The following is a 19,586-nucleotide window of genomic DNA, read 5'->3' as shown; positions in this document are numbered from 1 at the left end:
TCTTTAAAATAACATTATTTTATATAATATATGTTGTGCCAGTATTGTGGTGAAATGGATAAGCTTTCAGCTTGCAATGTTGGCATCCCATATGAGCTCTGGTTCAAGTCCCAGCTGCACCAGGTCTATGCCCTGTTAATCTGCCTGGGAAGGCAGTATAGAATGGCCCAATTACTTAAGCCCCTACCACCCACGTGGATGACCTATATGGAGTTCCAGGCTCCCAGCTTTTTCCTGGCCCAGTATCAACCTTTGTGGAAATCTGAGGAATAAACCAGCAAATGAAAGACCTCTCTCTCTCCATCTCTCCATCTCTCTCTCTCTCTTTCTCTCTAGTTCTTTTATATAACAATTTTTAAAAATGTCTTAATGATATCACTAAATTATTACTCTATTCTTTTTCTTTCATTCTAATTTGGTAGTAACCATAAGTATGAAATTACTGTGTAGCACTTGTATGCATTTTATTTTTTACATATGTTTATAAACAATATAAATCCCTATTTTGCCTGTTTAAAATGTATAGAATGGTATCACCTATTATATCTGATTTTCCTATCTTGTTTCCTTCTCTCAGCATTAGGTTGAGATTTTGTCTCTGTTGATCCAGATAGATTTACTTTATTCAGTGTAATTGATGATGATATATTGGCTGAAAAACTCTTAGGTTATTTTTATACCATCAATATTATATACAATGCTTCTGAAACTAAATGCCCTTGAGATATCTTTGTGTCAATTTCTGGTGCTTCTATTGAATTGATACCTAGGGGTGAGATTTCTCAGTAGAAAAGAATGAATATTATCTAGCTTAGTATCCTTGAAATCTCCATATATTGTTCAAATTTATACTATTAACCAGGAATGTATGTGAAAAATAGTCAACCTTGTCTCTAGTAATTGGTAATGTCAGAATTATTATTTCTGTGTGTTTATTAGGGTTTTGGGTGGATTAAACAACATAAATTTATGTTCTCATAGTTCTGAAAGCTAGAAATGCAAGATCAAATTGGTGGCTAGCCCTGTTTCTTCTAGGGCCTCTCTCATTATTTTGTGGAAGAACTACATCTCCTTGTGTCTTCACGTTGTTGCTCCCTCACCTGTGTGTGCATGTGCTTGGTCTCTCTGTCCTATTCCCCCTTTACATAAAGACATTTTCTACATAGATTTATCTATTTAAGGGACTTATGCCAAATACAGTCATTCTGATATTTTGGGTGCTAGAATTTCAACATGCAAATTTGGGAGTGAAAAAAGACACAGGCTTTGATTCTTAACACAGGGAAAAAATAGTGATTAGAGAAACATACGATGGGGATATGTCATACTAACAAGAGTTAGAATGGAACCAAATCTCTATTTTCTGACTAGACAGATCACACACATACACACACACACATCCCTCAGAAATACTAAAACACAACAAAATGTACAAGCCTCAGATCCCCTAGCTTTTACATTTAACTTTAGCTTTTGATATCAGTGTGGTACACAGTAAGCTAGAATATAATTGAATCTTATGCACCTGAGGGAGTCAAATAAGAGTTCACTTGTGTTTGGATTTGGAGCACTTCTTCATCTAACACTTCTATAATACAAAGCTTACATCTTTCTCTTTCTCCCACCCACACACCATAGCAAGAACAGAGAATCAATTCTGAACGACATAGCATTTAAACTGAAGAAGACTTTTTCAGAAAGATTATATTAATTATTGAAGTGCCTTGAATTTCTATGTATTGGAATTAAGTTAAACAAGTATTTGTAGGCCATAAAATATATTCAGTTCTAAAATATTTAATACAGAAATAACCACAGCTGTTAGAACAATATTTCAAATTTTATAAGCTCCATTTTCTTCATTTATCCAATAAATATGTTTTACTAAAGATGTCTGAAGATCTGTAGTGTCAATAAATGAATTTACAGTTGTTGTTTCTAATTAAATCAGTTGATCCTAAGTGACATGGCCTCTTAATTGTTTATAGATTTAAAGTTTACAGAGACTTCTCTTAATTGGCTTCTAGACTGCTCTGTGTTCAATATGTGCTCATCACTGGATGAAATATCTCCCACTGATATTGCCAGAAGAGAGAGAATAGGAAAAGAGGGGTAGCATGTATATTTGCTTGATTCCCACTCCTTGATACATTCTGTTTTTCTTCATCCATGGAGCAAAGCTTTCTTTGAACTCAATGAGTGCTCTATGCAATGCAGTGATAGTGGAGCACAGAAGTGATGAGAATTCAGAGCATGGAATGAAAACTAGATGTCTTTTGCCATCAAAAGAACACAGTCTTCAAAGTGGTCTCTCCCTTCAATGACAGACATAAGACCAAAGGGCAAAATATTTTTTTAAAAGACCAAGGAAGTACTTGAGCAATTGAAATTTTCACATTAGAAATGGAAATGGAGGCAAGGGGGAAAAGTTTCACATTTGAAGAGCAAACATTTCTGTGTCAAGGCAACACAATTAGAATCAGTTTCAGAACTCATGAAACAGCTTTCAGATTGTCATAGGGTTAACAAACTCACAGACATTTTCACTTCAAGATCCATAATACAGACCTTGATATCAAAAGGCATTATGCAAATGATTCTGAAGGTAATGAGGTTCAATGCTTCTGGGACCTCTTGAATATATAAAGAATACCTCTCAGAATTGTCTGACTAAATAATAGGAAATGGGAACATTTACCCATTAAGAATCATCTTCTGTTGGTTGAATCTTGCCACTTGGGATGTTAATACCTCTGCAAGTTTTATGTGCAAATTCTGACAGTCTCTGCAGTTTCTAAAGAGCCCCAGGGCAAGAAACAGATATGCACTGAACCTACAATAGCCTCACATATTCCATATAAGGATTCCTACGCCAATGAGAGTTTAAGGGGATAAACGTCTTGCAAAATATTGTTTAAAAAGATCTGTATATTCGTCTGAAAGACAGAGTGACACAGAGAGAAGGAGGGGCACACACACACACAAGATATCTTCCACCTGCTCATTTATTCTCCCAATGGCCATAAGAGCCAGCACTTGGTTGGGCCAAAGCCAGGAGCCAGGAACTCTATTTGGATCTTCCATGTGGGCCATCTTGCACTGCTTTCCCAGTCACATTAGCTGAGATGTGGACTAGTAGCAGAGCAGCCATGACTCAAGCTAGAACTACATATCACTTACAGGTGATGTTAGTAGTGGCTTAACCCATTGCATCACAAGGCTGGAATGTCTGCAGAAGACTCAATACAAAGAAATAGGGAGGCATGCTTCAGACCCAATGCTGCAATGATTATTGGTATTAATCATCCTTCTTATTTACTAACTTCTAAATTCCCATCACTCTCACTAAGGACCACAGCCAGAAAAGTTGGTTCACTTAATTCTGGGGCATATACATTCATGTCTGTGGGATTTGAGTTCTTGTCTTAAACTTCTTATTTCATGTCTCCTGCAATTGTCAACTACCATTTTCAGTAATCATGGATTCAGGGAAACACTGACTGAATTCTTGAAGTTCACAAACTCACATCCACTGCCTAACCTCAATCCTAGAGGCTCTTGTTTAATGTAATTTATTTTCTCAGCTACTAGGGTAATTTCCTTCTTTGTGTTCTGATCCAACAGCCTGAGAACACCAAGTAATCAGGAGGTGGTTTTAGCTTCAGATTTAGGAATCTATCATGGGTGCTTTGCTTTACTACTCATAAACTTGGTCAGGACTAAATAAGTTACGCCTTCAGCTCAAGACTGTTCATTGGCTGACAGTTAGTCTTCTTGGGACAAGCATGAAAAGAGTCAGGTTCTAACAATTTTACTTCCATCCCAGGAAAGCCTATATTCAAAACAAGTGGGCCAGTACCACGGCTCACTTGGCTAATCCTCCGCCTGTGGCGCCGGCACCCCGGGTTCTAGTCCAGTTGGGGCGCCGGATTCTGTCCCGGTTGCTCCACTGCCTGTCCAGCTCTCTGCTGTGGCCCGGGAGTGCAGTGGAGGATGGCCCAAGTGCTTGGGCCCTGCACCCGCATGGGAGACCAGGAGGAAGCACCTGGCTCCTGGCTTCAGATCGGCGCAGCTCGCCAGCCGCAGCATGCCGGCCTTAGCGGCCATTTAGGGGGTGAACCAAAGGAACAGGAAAACCTTTCTCTCTGCCTCTCTTCTCTCTAACTCTGCCTGTCAAAAAAAAAAAAAAAATTGAATGCAAAAATATAGACGCCTGAGCTCATCACCCTAAATGTGACAACCTTGAAGACAATTCCAGTTTCATAGCTCTTCATGGGATATGTTAATAAAAGCAGTTCACATGGTATCTCTCTCAAGGTATCAGTGAAATTCCAGTACTTTCACTTGTGTTGAACTAGAACGTATGCTCCTCATATGGAGCATTTTCCTCAACTCTGTCCTTTCAGACCTTCTCTGAGTGGTGTGGAAATACCCTGAATGGAACAGAACTCAATATAATAAGGACAATTCATCATAAGCTAACTTTGTCCTTTTGTCCAGAAATCAGACATAGAGAAGTTCATGTGAGGGAACTGTTCACTGAAGGAGGGACATTGTTACAACAGAAATAAGTGTCATGAGAATCCAGGTCACTTGTTCATGAGAACTATAGGGAAGTACAAGAGAATTCATCTCAAATGCTCTATTTCTGTCAGACCACGTTTTGCTGCTGTGCCTCCTCCATCTTAGGGCTCATAGAACTGACAATACTATGGTTATGATGGGCAACCCTAGGCTCATCTCTGTTGATTATCATTAACCAGGTGCTTAGTCCAATATTATTCTAAAGGCCTAATGTTATTCTAAAAGTTGTTCTTCAAATAAAAATTATTCAGAAATTCTGATGCATAGCTTTTCTTCAGAATCTTAGAAGGTCTTTGTTATAAATTGCCTGCATATTACAGTCTCTAGCATACATGTATCAAAAGGTCATCCACAGCATTTGCCACTTCATATTCTCAATATTCAATTTTCATTTCATCACTGTAGTCGATCAGCGTACTGCACGAAAGTTTAAAATAATCAAGATCCCTATGGTCCCTGAAACAAAAGACAGAATTTTCACCACTCCACTTCCCATATTAGAGGGGACAGCTTTGATCTTTCTATACATGAGTATTGAAAAGAAGGCATTTATCACATAATAAAGATCAGAAGTGATATTGAACTGTTTCTGTAAAGATACCACATTAAGCATAGTTTCCACACTTCATGATCCATCTGGATTTTAAAGGGACAAAATAATGAATTGAATGGTAATATTATGGGACCACCCACTTTGTCCCTTTTATTCTTGTAGTGTGGCAGTAATCTCTGAAATTTCCTCTGGGATGTAGTACTGCTTCTGATATACAGACTTGGCTGTGCTTTGTTGGTTGTCATTTCACAGTGTTCTATCATCTCTTTCAATAACATCTTCACAAATCAGGGTACAGTATTATTTAGTACAGGTTCCTAAGCATTTCCTAACTAATTCTGCAGGCTATATGAATAAATAACCAAGAAAATGACATCACTCTTGAGGGGACTTTGATCAGGACTCCAGTTAACATGTGGATTTCACAATTTCTACTATAAAATAGAAGGAAGAGATAATATTTTACTTTACCTGATATCAATGCTGTTTTTAACAGTCTTTGAATGTTTCAGTAATCCCTTTTGCCCAACAAAAGTTACTCTGTATAGTTTTGTGACATAATATATATATATATATACCCTTCATACATGTATACATATGTATATACATACATATATACATACATACACACATCTATCATCGTATGTAATCAATAACCAACTGACTTCTGCTTTATTATCTGTATTGTTCATTTAGCTGTACCAACAATCAATAAATGACTTCTACCATTTTTTTCCATTTTTCATAAATTATGACTTATTTTAATTTTCATTTTATTTTTGATATATAATTTTACACATTTGTGAGGTACCATGTGATGTTTTGTTCATGTATAGACATTGGGTGATGATCAAATCAGGGTACTCTGCACTTCTATTACCTTAGATTTTTCTCATCTCATCGTGGAAAGTACATTTGAAATCCTCTCCTCTATATATTTTGAGATATATAAGTATGTTAGGGTTAACAATATTTATCATATTATCTCATAGGATACCAGAACTCAGTCTTCCTTTCTAACTGTAATTATATACATGTTGATCAACCTCTCTTCATCTCCCTTCCTCCTACTCACCCATGTCCCTGGTAACTATTCTTCCACACTCATCTTCTGTGCAATCAATTTATTATCTTAATATTTCACATATGACTAACGTCATGCAGCATTTGTCTTCCTATGTCTGCTTTATATCACTTCACCATAATGAGGTCCAACTTCATTTGTATTGTTACAAATTACAGACTTTCATCTTTTTATGACTACATAGTGTTCCAGTGTGTGTGTGTGTGTGTGTATAACATTTTTCTTTAGCCATTCATCTGTTTGTGGACATATATGTTGATTCCATATCCTGGTTATTGTAAACAGCACCGCAATTAGCATGGGAGTGCAGGTGTCTCTGACTTGCTGGATTCACTTCCTTTATATATGCCCAGAAGTGGGATAGCTAGATTTTAAGGAAGACCTATGTTTAGTCTTTTTAAGGATCTCCACATTAACATGCATAACTAATATACATTCCCATTGACAGTGTATTAGTGTAAGACATTTACTTTCTCTCCTTCCTTGCCAACATTTGGTATTTTTTCTCTTTTTTTAAGCTTTTTGTTTCCAAAATTTGTAATGATATACTTTCATTCATCTGAAAGAGAGTGACAGAGAGAGAGGGAGGGAGAAACAGAGAAAAAGATCTTAGACCCATTGGTTCACTCCCAAAATGACCACAACAGCTGGGGCTGTGCCAGGCTGAAGCCAGGAGTTGGGAACTTCATCCTGATCTCTCACATGGGTAGCATGGGTCCAAGTACCTGGGCCATCTTCCACTGCCCTCCCAGATACATTAGGGATCTTGATCAGAATTGGAGTGGCCAGAACTCAAAACAGTCTCTGATATGGGATGCTGGTATCATAATCTGCTGATATCATTCCACTACAATTCTGGCCCTCATTTTTCTGTTGTTTTGATTGTATCCATTTCCTCATTACTTCTACTTCATGTGAAAATATGAATTTCCATATTTTATTATATCTTTGTGTCCACTTTTTCTACTGGAATTATAATTAGTGATATTAATGGTCCATCATCAGCGTTTTATCCAAAAAGTTTCCCCATAGCTCTTTTGTTTGAAGGAGGTAAAATTTTTAGTAGATCCTTCGAGGAAGAATATGGGTATGGTATTATTCGAATTTCTATCTGTTGACAATTGTATTTTTATTAATAGCCTGAATAGTAGGTGGAGAATCTGTCTGGATATTATGTCCCTGAGGTATGCCTTTTTTCTTGAACATGTTCTATTGATATCTTGATTTTAAATGTAGCCTTGGAATTTGGTATAAGATAATTCTCTATTTCTATTGCTGTGTGTGACCAAATAGCAGAAAAACCATTAGATATTCATACTATCTTCTTAAAATTGGTCTTTCACTAATAGTTATTATTACCTTCTATTAGCTAAGTTTATACCTTATCTGAACTACTTTTATATTGAGTCTTTTTTAACTTAATAGTAAAATATGTACTATTACCCAATAAACACAAAGGCATTTTTAAAGCTAATTACATGAAATCCGGTATATTGTAAACAAATTAATGTAGGACATTAAGTTTGGTGGTGATGTGTAGGAAGCTCTTCAAGTTACAGAATTGGGCCTAGAATTAAATGTTGCCATACAACTTAAAATGCATGAGATGTATAACATTGACTTTGAGCAGTAGACAGAATCAGAGAAGATCATTAGAAAACTGGCAACTCATACTTTATAGTCCTGAACCCTGTTGTAAATCAGTAACTTGTTACTTAAAATATGAAAAATAGATCCTATGAACATTAGGAATTAAGAATGAAATATTGAAACAGAATACTGAAAATATCACCTAGTTGTTTTTATTTCCATAAAATAATGTCCCCAAATATAGAAATGTCAGAGATTTTTTTTCATTTCCAAGCATAAGTACCATAAAAATTACAAAGCACTAATAAAAAAAAATTAAAGGAGTCACAAAAATGGAAAGACTTTCCATATTTATGGATTGGAAGAATTCATATTATTTAATGAACATCTTACCCAAAGAAAGTTACAGATTCAGTGCAGTAGCCCTCAAAATACAGAAGACATTCTTCACATAATTAAAAAATTCCTAAAATTCATATGAAAACACAAAAACCCTGGGTAAGCAAAATGGTCTTGAACAAGAACAACGTGGTAGGAATCATAATACCAGTTTTCAAGACATAGTACAAAGCTGCTATAACTCAAACAGCATGATATTAGTATAAAAATACACACAGAAGCTGATGGAATAGAGCCACAAAAATAAATTCACAAATTACAATCATCTGATCTTTGACAAAACTTAAAAAGTCTCACTGGAAAATGGAAAGGCTCTTCAATAAATTATATGGGGGAAATTTAATTCCACATGCAGAAGTTTGGAATAAAACCACTATTTTCCACTATATAAAAGTCAACTTGGCCGGCGCCGCAGCTCACTAGGCTAATCCTCCGCCTTGCGGCGCCAGCACACCGGGTTCTAGTCCCGGTCAGGGCACCAATCCTGTCCCGGTTGCCCCTCTTCCAGGCCAGCTCTCTGCTGTGGCCAGGGAGTGCAGTGGAGGATGGCCCAAGTGCTTGGGCCCTGCACCCCATGGGAGACCAGGAGAAGCACCTGGCTCCTGCCATCGGATCAGCGCGGTGCGCCGGCCGCAGCGCGCCTACCGTGGCGGCCATTGGAGGATGAACCAACGGCAAAAGGAAGACCTTTCTCTCTGTCTCTCTCTCACTGTCCACTCTGCCTGTCCAAAAAAAAAAAAAAGTCAACTCAAAATAAACAAAAATTCTAAATATAAGACCAGGGGGTTGTGTTGTGACACAGAGGGTGAAGCCACCTCCTTTGAGGCCAGCATCTCCTAGGAAAGCCTGTTTAGGTTCTGGATTCTCCACTTTCAATCCAGCTCCTTGCTAATGGCCTGGGAAAAATAACAGAGATGGCCCATGTGTTTGGGTCCCTGCTACCTCCATGGGAGATCTCTTTGAAGTTCCTAGCTTCAACTTGGCCCAGAACTGGCCATTGTGAGCATCTGGAGAATGAAATATCAGATGGAAGATTCTCTCTCTCTTTCTCTCTCCCTCTCACTATGAAACTTTGAATTTCAAAATAAATAAATCTTCTTAAAGTAGAAAAAATGAGTATGAAATTACTAGAAGAACATGGTGGGGAAACACTCCAATATATTGGCATAGGCAAATCATTTTTGGATGAGACACCAAAAGAATGGAGAAAAAAGAAGCAAAAATTGATGAATGAGATTTTACCAAATTAAGAAACTTCTGCATAGCAAAGGAAAAAACACAGAAACAGAATCAAGGAACAACTTACACAAATGGGAGAAATATTTGTAAACTGCATCTAACAAAGATATAATATCAAAAATATAAAAGGAATTAAAAAACTTCTCAGTGAAGAAATGGACAAAGGATCTAAAAAGATAATTTTCTAAAGAAGAAATACTAGTGGCCAAACACATTAAAAAATGCTCAGTGTGTGGGTGCAAACTGATGAAATCCTTACTTAGTATATACTGAATCGATCTTCAGTATATAAAGATAATTGAAAATGAAAAAAAAAAACTTGGTTTTAAATTGGAAATTACATAGAAAATTCATCAATCTTTTAAAAATATCATGTAGGATCTCTGTCCTTAATGTGCTGTACATTGTAATTTAATGCTATAATTAGTGCTCCAACAGTATTTTTCACTTTGTGTTACTATGTGGAGGCAAACTGTTGAAATCTTTACTGAATATATACTAAACTGATCTTCTGTATATAAAGAGAATTGAAAAATGAATCTTAGCCGGCGCCATGGCTTAACAAGCTAATCCTCCACCTTGCAGCGCTGGCACACCGGGTTCTAGTCCCGGTTGGGACACCGGATTCTATCCCGGTTGCCCCTCTTTCAGGCCAGCTCTCTGCTATGGCCTGGGAAGGCAGTGGAGGATGACCCAAGTGCTTGGGCCATGCACCCGCATGGGAGACCGAGAGAAGTGCCTGGCTCCTAGCTTCGGATCAGCATGATGCGCTGGCCACAGCGGCCATTGGAGGGTGAACCAATGGCAAAAAGGAAGACCTTTCTCCCTGTCTCTGTCTCACTATCCACTCTCCCTGTCAAAAAAAAAAAAAAAGAAAAGAAAAGAAAAGAAAAGAAAAAGGAAATGAATCTTGATGTGAATGGAAGGGGAGAGGGAGCAGATGAGGGGAGGGTTGCAGGTGGGAGGGAAGTTTTGGGGGGTGAAAGCCATTGTAATCCATAAGCTGTACTTTGGAAATTTATATTCATTAAATAAAAGTTTAAAAAAATGCTCAGTATTACTAGCCATCGGGGAAATACAACTCAAACCACAAGGGGTATTAACACACGTCAGAATAGTTATTATGGAAAATCAAAAGAATAACAAATACCAGTGGGTTTGTGGAGAAAGGGAACACTTGCATACTCTTGCTGGGATTGAAAATTGTTATAGCCAATATGAAGAAAATTATGGGAATTCCTTGAAAAACTAAAAATAGATCTATCATATAACCCAGATATTCCACTTTTATATCCAAAGGAAATGAAGCCAGCAAATGAGAGATACCTTCACTCTCATGTTTGGTACAGCACTATTCACAGTAGCAAAGGTATGAATCAACCTATATGCCCACTCATTGGGGAATGGATGCAGAAAATGTTATATACATATGAAATAGAATATTACTCAGTCATAAAAAATTAAATCCTACCATTTGCCACAATGAAAATTCAAATGAATTGAATTACAGTTCATTACCTCCAACAAGGGAAGTGCAATAAGTCAGACACAGAAAGACAAATACCATAAATTGTTTCTCAAGTGTGAAAAATATTAAAATTATTATAAATATGTATATACACTTATAAATGTATATACAGTCAATTTGAATCTAAAATAGTGAGAACTAGGGGTTGGGAGGATGTGGTGATGAGAGGAGAGCTGATATTAAAGAACTGTACTTAAATGCAGTTAGCTGAAGGTCATGAGTTCTGTTGTTCACAGAATGGTAGGGAAACTATACTCTGTGATAATGAAAACAAAAGTGATAATTGCCTGGTATGGGTTATGTCATGTACATCTGTTGAAATATTGAACCATACCCCATAAAATCTACAAATATTGCATGTTAATCCAATATACTAAAATTACATTAAATGATTGTAGTAAAAACATAGAACTGTATATCTTTTTTAAAAATTTTATTTAATAAATATAATTTTCCAAAGTACAGCTTTTGGATTACAGTGGCTCCCCCCACCCCATAACTTCCCTCCCACCCACAACCCTCCCCTCTCCTGCTCCCTCTCTCATTCCATTCACATCAAAATTCATTTTCAATTCTCTTTATATACAGATCAATTTAGTATATATTAAGTAAAGATTTCAACAGTTTGCACCCACACAGAAACACAAAGTGTAAAATACTGTTTCAGTACTAGTTATAGAATCACTTCACATTAGACAACACATTAGGCACAGAGATTCTACATGGGGATTAAGTGCACAGTGACTCCTGTTGTTGACTTAACAATTGACACTCTTGTTTATGGTGTCAGTAATCACTTGAGGCTCTTGTCATGAGTTTCCAAGGCTAAGAAGCTTTTTGAGCTTGCCAACTCTGATCTTATTTAGACAAGGTCATAGTCAAAATGGAAGTTCTCTCCTCCCTTGAGAGAAAGGTACCTCCTTCTTTAATGGGCCGTTCTTTCCACTGGAATCTCACTTGCAGAGATCTTTCATTTAGGTTTTTAGTAGTTTTTTTTTTTTTTTCCAGAGTGTCTTGGCTTTCCATGCCTAAAATACTCTCATAGGCTCTTCAGCCAGATCTGAATACCTTAAGGGCTGATTCTGAGGCCAGAGTTCTGTTTAGGACATCTGCCATTCTATGAGCCTGCTGTGTATCCCACTTCCCATGTTGGATCATTCTCTCCCTTTTTGATTCTATCAGTTAGTATTAGCAGACACTAGTCTTGTTTATGTGACCCCTTTGACTCTTAGTCCTATCATTATGATCAATTGTGAACTGAAACTGATCACTTTGACTAGTGAGATAGCATTGGTAAATGCCATCTTGATGGGATTGAATTGGAATCCCCTGGCAGATTTCTAACTCTACCGTTTGAGGCAAGTCCGATTGAGCATGTCCCAAACTGCACATCTCCTCCCTCTCTTATTCCCACTCTTATATTTAACAGGGATCACTTTTCAGTTAAATTTAAACACCTAAGAATAATTGTGTGTTAATTAAAGAGTTCAACCAATAGTATTAAGTAGAACAAAAAAATACTAAAAGGGATAAAGTATTAAGTTGTTCCTCAACAGTCAGGACAAGAGCTGATCAAGTCACTGTTTCTCATAGTGTCCATTTCACTTCAACAAAAATGTGTATCTTATAGGTTGGTGACATCTCAATAAAACTGCCTCAGTTATTCCCATGTACTGTATCCACACTTACTGCAGTGTGAATGCAGCTCTTCAAATAAAAAATGTGTAGTCTGCTTCCCATGACTTAAACCTGGGAGTAGTAGATTACAGCAGAAGTGATGATGCTTACACAAACTTGTAAGACCAGAGAAATCCTATAGGCTAAGTGCGACAGCTGCTTTGGTAAAGAAATAATCAGTACACACATAAATAGCTAGTACCAGGAGACAAGTACAGTGTGCTGAAACTGTCTGCAATATGTCTATGTGTTATACTTTATGCTTTATTAACCCATTTCTTTATAAAGTTGGGAAATTCCTATTCCAGTTTTCATTCTAACACCTTTATTTCACTAAATACATTCAAATTTTGAACTAAAATCCAAGAAGTTATCTTTTTTTACTCTGATTGTATTGGCATGTTGATTTTTGTAGAATGTGATTCATAGTCTTGAAAAATATCTCTCTCTCTGTCCCTCCACCAGTTTTTAAATATTTCAACTTTACAATGCTATATATATTTGCTTGCACCCTTGATATGACCCTAGCGCACTGCTGACATATACACTAAGACCAGCAGTAAGAAAATCTTCACCAGATTCCCAGATGCTTCTAACATATGCAATATTAGAAAAGATATGCTAGCAATGAACAGATATACATAAAATCCTTATTCTAGCATTACATAATGAACTCTTTTCTAACAACTGTTTGTAATTTTGAAAACTCACTCTTTACATAATGTATGGAGCTAAATGCCAGAGCCAAGAAATTTAGAAAAATGTGCAGATGCAATATTCTCTTTCCATTAATATGTTCACTTAAACTCATTGTATAAGAGATGAGCCAAAACAATTTTCACTTCTAAGCATTAATTTTCCTTGTGTAAATTTGCCTAAAGAAAAAAAATAATTTTGACATGTGCTGAATTTTTTTTGCTTTTCCTGGCCCAAAGCAAAAACATTCTGTTTCATGATGCTTTTCCCTTTTAGAAGACTAGTAATCTCTTAACATTTTGTGCATTGGTTGAAAGAAACTATTACTAAAAATCAGCTCAATGATAGGTTATCTAAAATTTAATGACTTCTTAACAGTAATGGTCTTGATTTGTTACTGTCAATGAAGAAATAGCAATATATTTAAAAAAGAAGTTTCTAATCTATGTACCTTAATATATGAAAGAAATTACACTAGTTTTTGATGAAAATAAAAATATATGAATGTATAAGTTTCTTAAGTCCCAACAAATACCTCATCCGTCTATCTCTCCATTTTTCTCTCTCCTACTTTCTCCCCCATATATATATATATATATATATATATACACACACACACATATATATATATATACATATATATATATATGTGTGTATTCCTAATAATAGTTATTACTTCCACAGATTAGAAAAGAACACAAAAAAACCCTGTTACTGGGACAATTATTTTTGAAGGGGAGATTTAAAATAATTAAGAAAGAATCCTTTCAATTGCTTCTTAAAGAACAAGTACTATTTTACTTGTCTCAATAAATATACCATGAAATAATCCAGACAATATAAATATTTCCCTATTGTATATTTAGATTAATGAATGGAAAAACAGAATAGAAAGAAGAAATAGTAAATGAGGATTGTATTTGGAGACAACAGTATGTAAAAAGGAGACATATAGAATATATAAGAGTGATACAAAGAAAAAAAACCAGAAAATATAAACACAATTTCAAGTGCATTATTTACATATAGGATAATAATTTTATAGTGATAACAAAAATAGGTAAACTTTTAAAGTTGTTGCATACTTTCAACTTCAGTTTTAGATGTAGTCATTAGCTCTTTTTTTTTTTTTTTTTTTGGACAGGCAGAGTGGACAGTGAAGAGAGAGAGAGAAAGGTCTTCCTTTTGCCATTGGTTCGCCCTCCAATGGCTGCTGCGGCCAGCGCATAGCACTGATCCAAAGCCAGGAGCCAGGTGCTTCTCCTGGTCTCCCATGCGGGTGTAGGGCCCAAGCACTTGGGCCATCCTCCACTGCTCTCCCGGGCCACAGCAGAGAGCTGGCCTGGAAGAGGGGCAACTGGGACAGAATCCAGAGCCCCGACTGGGACTAGAACCCGGTGTGCTGGCGCCACAAGGCAGAGGATTAGCCTACTGAGCCGCGGCACCGGCCAGTCATTAGCTCTTGATATTAATCCAGTGAATAGAAAATATGAGTTTATAACCAATAATTTAATTTCTTTAACAAACTTCATTGAAATAAAATTCATTGTTTAAGACTATAGCTCAGGCCGGCGCCGCGGCTCACTTGGCTAATCCTCCGCCTGCGGTGCCGGCACCCTGGGTTCTAGTCTCAGTTGGGGCTCATGATTCTGTTCCAGTTGCTCATCTTCCAGTCCAGCTCTCTGCTGTGGCCTGGGAAGACAGTGGAGGATGGTCCAAGTGCTTGGGCCCTGCACCCGCATGGGAGACCAGGAGAAGCACCTGGCTCCTGGCTTCGGATCAGCACAGTGTGTGGGACTTAGCGGCCTTTTGGGGGATGAAACAACGGAAAGGGAAGACCTTTCTCTCCGTCTCTCTCTCTCCCTCACTGTCTAACTCTGCCTGTCAAAAAAAAAAAAAAAAAAAAGACTATAGCTCAGTGATTATGGACTCAATAAAAACGTATCATATTTCTATCTGTCTAAAGGCCAAATAAACATACCAATAAAAATATAAAATTTCCTATTTTCCTAAAAAAAAAATTCATTGTTAACACTTTTCATTTAATCTCATATCCATCATTCAATGATCATCTCAGGAAACCCTAGATAATGATCTGATTTTTGTTACTATTTACTAGTTTGCCTATTACAGAGTTTTATATAAATGAAACCACACAGCATTTTTTTTTTTTCTGATTTCTTTCTCTCTGAAAAATGTTGTGGATATCCACCATATTTATCAGAGAAAATAAACTTTAACACAAAAACTGTTAAGAGAGACAAAGAGGGGCACTATATAATGATTAACGGATCAATTCAACAGGAAGATATAACAATTAACAATGTATATACACCTAATTACAGGGCACTGGTTTATTTAAAAGATTTGTTAAGGGACTTAAAGGGAGACTTAGACTCTAATACAATAGTACTGGGGGACTTCAACACTCCACTCTCAGAAATAGACAGATCAACAGAACAGAAGATCAACAAGGAGACAGTAGATTTAAATGACACTATAGCCCAAATGGATCTAACAGATATCTACAGATCTTTTCATCCTACACATAAAGAATTTACATTCTTCTCCACAGTACATGGAACCTTCTCTAGGATTGACCACATACTAGGCCATAAAGCAAGTCTCAGCAAGTTCAAAAGAATTAGAATCATACGATGCAGCTTCTCAGACCATAGAGGAATGAAGTTGGAAATTAGCAACTCAGGAATCCCTAGAGCATATGCAAACACATTCAGATCTGGCTGAAGAGCCCATGAGAGTATTTTAGGCATGGAAAGCCAAGACACTCTGGAAAAAAAAAAAAAAAAAAAAAACACACACACACCTAAATGAAAGATCTCTGTGAGTGAGATCCCAGTAGAAAGAACGGGGCCATCAAAGAAGGAGGTACCTTTCTCTGAAGGGATGAGAGAACTTCCACTTTGACTATGACCTTGTCAGAATCAGATCGAAGTCAGCGAACCCTAAAGGCTTCCATAGCCTTGGTAACTCATGACAAAAGCCTAGGGAGATTACTGACGCCATAAACAAGAGTGTCAAATTGTTAAATCAACAACAGGAGTCACTGTGTACTTACTCCTCATGTGGGATCTGTCCTTAATGTGTTGTCCAATGTGAAGTAATGCTATAACTAGTACTGGAACAGTATTTTACACTTTGTGTTTCTGTGTAGGTGCAAACTGATGAAATCTTTACTTAATATATACTAAATCGATCTTCTGTATATAAAGATAATTGAAAATGAATCTTGATGTGAATAGAATGAGAGAGGGAGCAGAAGAGGGGAGGGGTGCGAGTGGGAGGCAAGTTATGGGGGTAATCCATAAACTGTTCTTTGGAAATTTATATTTACTAAATAAAAGTTAAAAAAAAAAGAAATGATAACTAAATGTAGACATAGAATCTAAAGGCAACAAAAAATACAAGGTCAATGGTTCTAAAAAATCAGTACCAGATTGTAAGAAGAAAGAATCATTATGTGACTTGTGATGTAAAAATAAAGTTTGGTGCTCGAGAGCTAGAGTCATGCCATCAGCCTTGCTGTGAGTATGTCTCTCATTTCTTCCTCCGCCAATACCTCTCATATCTTTGGGAACCCCTGGACCGGCTGGAGCTGGACTCTAGCAGTTGTTCTTTGTTATATTCTTATCATCAGATTTTAAAAATTGTTTTATTTATTCGAATGTCATAGTGACACAGAGAAAGGGAATCAGAGATCTTCCATATGTTAGTTCACTCTGCAAAAGCCCACAATGGCTGCAGCTGGGCCAGGTCTCCCACATGGAGGACTGGGACCCAAGTGCTTGAGCCACCTTCTGCTGCCTTTCCAGGGGCATTAGCAGAGACCTGGAATGGAAGCAGATCATCCAGACTCAAACCTGTGTTCTTATCTGGGATGGCCATCTAACCTGCTCTGCCACAACTGACTAGTCTCTCCCACCTGCAAAACTATGAGGGTTGCCTTTGCTCCACATCCTGATCAACACATGGTAGAACCACATAGCATTAACTTTAGCCATTTTAGTGGATTTGAAGTGGCATTAACTTGAATTTATCAATACTAATGATATTGGGAATGCTTTTATATTATGATAGATAGCCTTACATCTTGTTTTGTAAAGTTTGTAATAAGTTATGTTTGCCTCTTTCTAATTGGTTACTAATCTGTATTAACTTTTAAGAATTTTTTACACATTGTAAAACAAATTTTCTCCCAGTTGTGTTTTTTTTCATTTCCTTAATAATGTATTTTGAAGAATGGATTTGATTGGTATTACTTATTAATATTTCCCTTCATGCATGTATTATTTGTAGATCTAGGAAATCTTCATCTACTTCAGGGTTGCATGGACATTGCACTATGTTATTTATAGAATCTTTATTATTTTAGCTCATATTTTTGTCTGTGATCCAACTCAAAGTCACTTTTGTGAATAGATTACAAAATGTTTCAGATTCATTTTTTTCAGTAAAGATGTCGAATTTTTTCAGTACCACATGTTTAAATGATTCGCTTCTCCCTATTGTATTACCTTTAAATAATTTTCAAACAACAATTGAATGTAGAAGCATAATTCAATATTGAGACCTTATATTCTGTTCCATTTATCCATTTGTGCACATACATGAAAATCAATTTATAAAGTCTCTAAATAAATTATGTTTAGTCCTGTAGATAAGATTTTTTTCAATTTTTTTTCTGTTCTAGACTTTTGCTTGACAATACAAGTTTGAGTATCAGTTTTTAGTGACAAAAATGTTAGGTTTAGGATGAAATTTGAAGTTCAATTTGGGCAATTTGATGTCTTGACCATATTGTTTACCCTACAATGAATAATATATATTTGTTTATTTAGATCATATTAAAATTTCCTTTGTAATATTTTGCTGCTTTTTTATACATGTATTCCACATTCTTCATTAAACATACACATTTTCACCTCACCCAGGTTAGAATCTCTGTTATCCAAAAATCCAAACATAACAAATGCTGGAAAGAAAGTAAGAAAAAGGCACTCTAACACACTGTTGGTTGGAATATAAACCAGTATAACCATTATGAAGACAGCATGGAGATTCTCAGATATTTGCAAATTGATCTACCATATGACCCCCAGTCATCTCAATCCTGGGAATTTACCCAAAGAATATGAAATCAGCATATGAAAGAATTATTTGTACCCTCATGTTTATTACACCTCAATTCACAATAGTTAACATATGGATCACCCATATATGTGATACATATAGGATGTTATACTACACAGCCATAAAAAAGAATCTTTCACAACAAAATAGATATAAATGGAGACCATTACGCTTAGTGAAATAAACCAATCCCAAAAAGGCAAACTTTACATATTTTCTCTGATTTGTGATGGATAATATATAGAGTAGAAAAATTGTAAATGAGTGAAATTGACATATTGATATTTGATATTGCTTATAGCACTTGTCTATGCTCCCAAGGAAGAGTGGTCTTTCTACTTGTTGAACTCTCTATTCAGTAAAGGATTAAGTTTGTGATTATCTATTGAAAGCAGGCCATTGTAGAAAATAAAACAAAAATAAGAAAGGAAAGTTAAGAAAGAGTGGGAAAAGGGAAGGAAGGTTGAGAAACATTTTTTTTTTTTCTTAAAACACTATCTATGAAGGCCTGTGCTGTGGTGAAGTAGGCTAAGCCTCCACCTGCAGTATTGGCATCCTTTATGTGCACTGGATTGAGTCCTAGCTACTCTTCTTCCAATCCAGCTCTCTGCTATGGCCTGGAGAAGCAGTGGAAGACGGTCCAAGTGCTTGGGCCCTGGTATCTGCATGGGAGACCCAGAAGAAGCTTCTGGCTCCTGGTTTTGGATCATCCCAGTCCCAGCCATTGTGGCCATTTGGGGTGCGAACTAGTTGATGGAAGACCTTTTTCTCTGTCTCTGTCTCTCTCTCTCCGTCTGTAACTCTATCTCTCAAATAAACCAATAAAATCTTTTAAAAAACAGTATGTACGAAATACGTGAAATATGTTTACTTAAATAGAGTGATTTTAGAATTACATATTTTGATGATATTTTAAATGGAACTTTCAAATTTGATCTTGGGGCTGGTGCTGTGGCACAGCGGGCTAAGCTGCTGCCTGCAGTGCTAGCACCTCATGTGGGTGCCAGTCCAAGAGCGTGCTGCTTCATTTCAGATACAGCTCTCTGCTGTGACCTGGGAAAGCAGTAGAGGATGGCCCAGGTCCT

This window comes from Lepus europaeus, chromosome 7 (assembly GCF_033115175.1).
Source record: "Lepus europaeus isolate LE1 chromosome 7, mLepTim1.pri, whole genome shotgun sequence".
Classification (NCBI taxonomy): Eukaryota; Metazoa; Chordata; class Mammalia; order Lagomorpha; family Leporidae; genus Lepus; species Lepus europaeus.
This window is presented reverse-complemented; position numbering follows the sequence as displayed.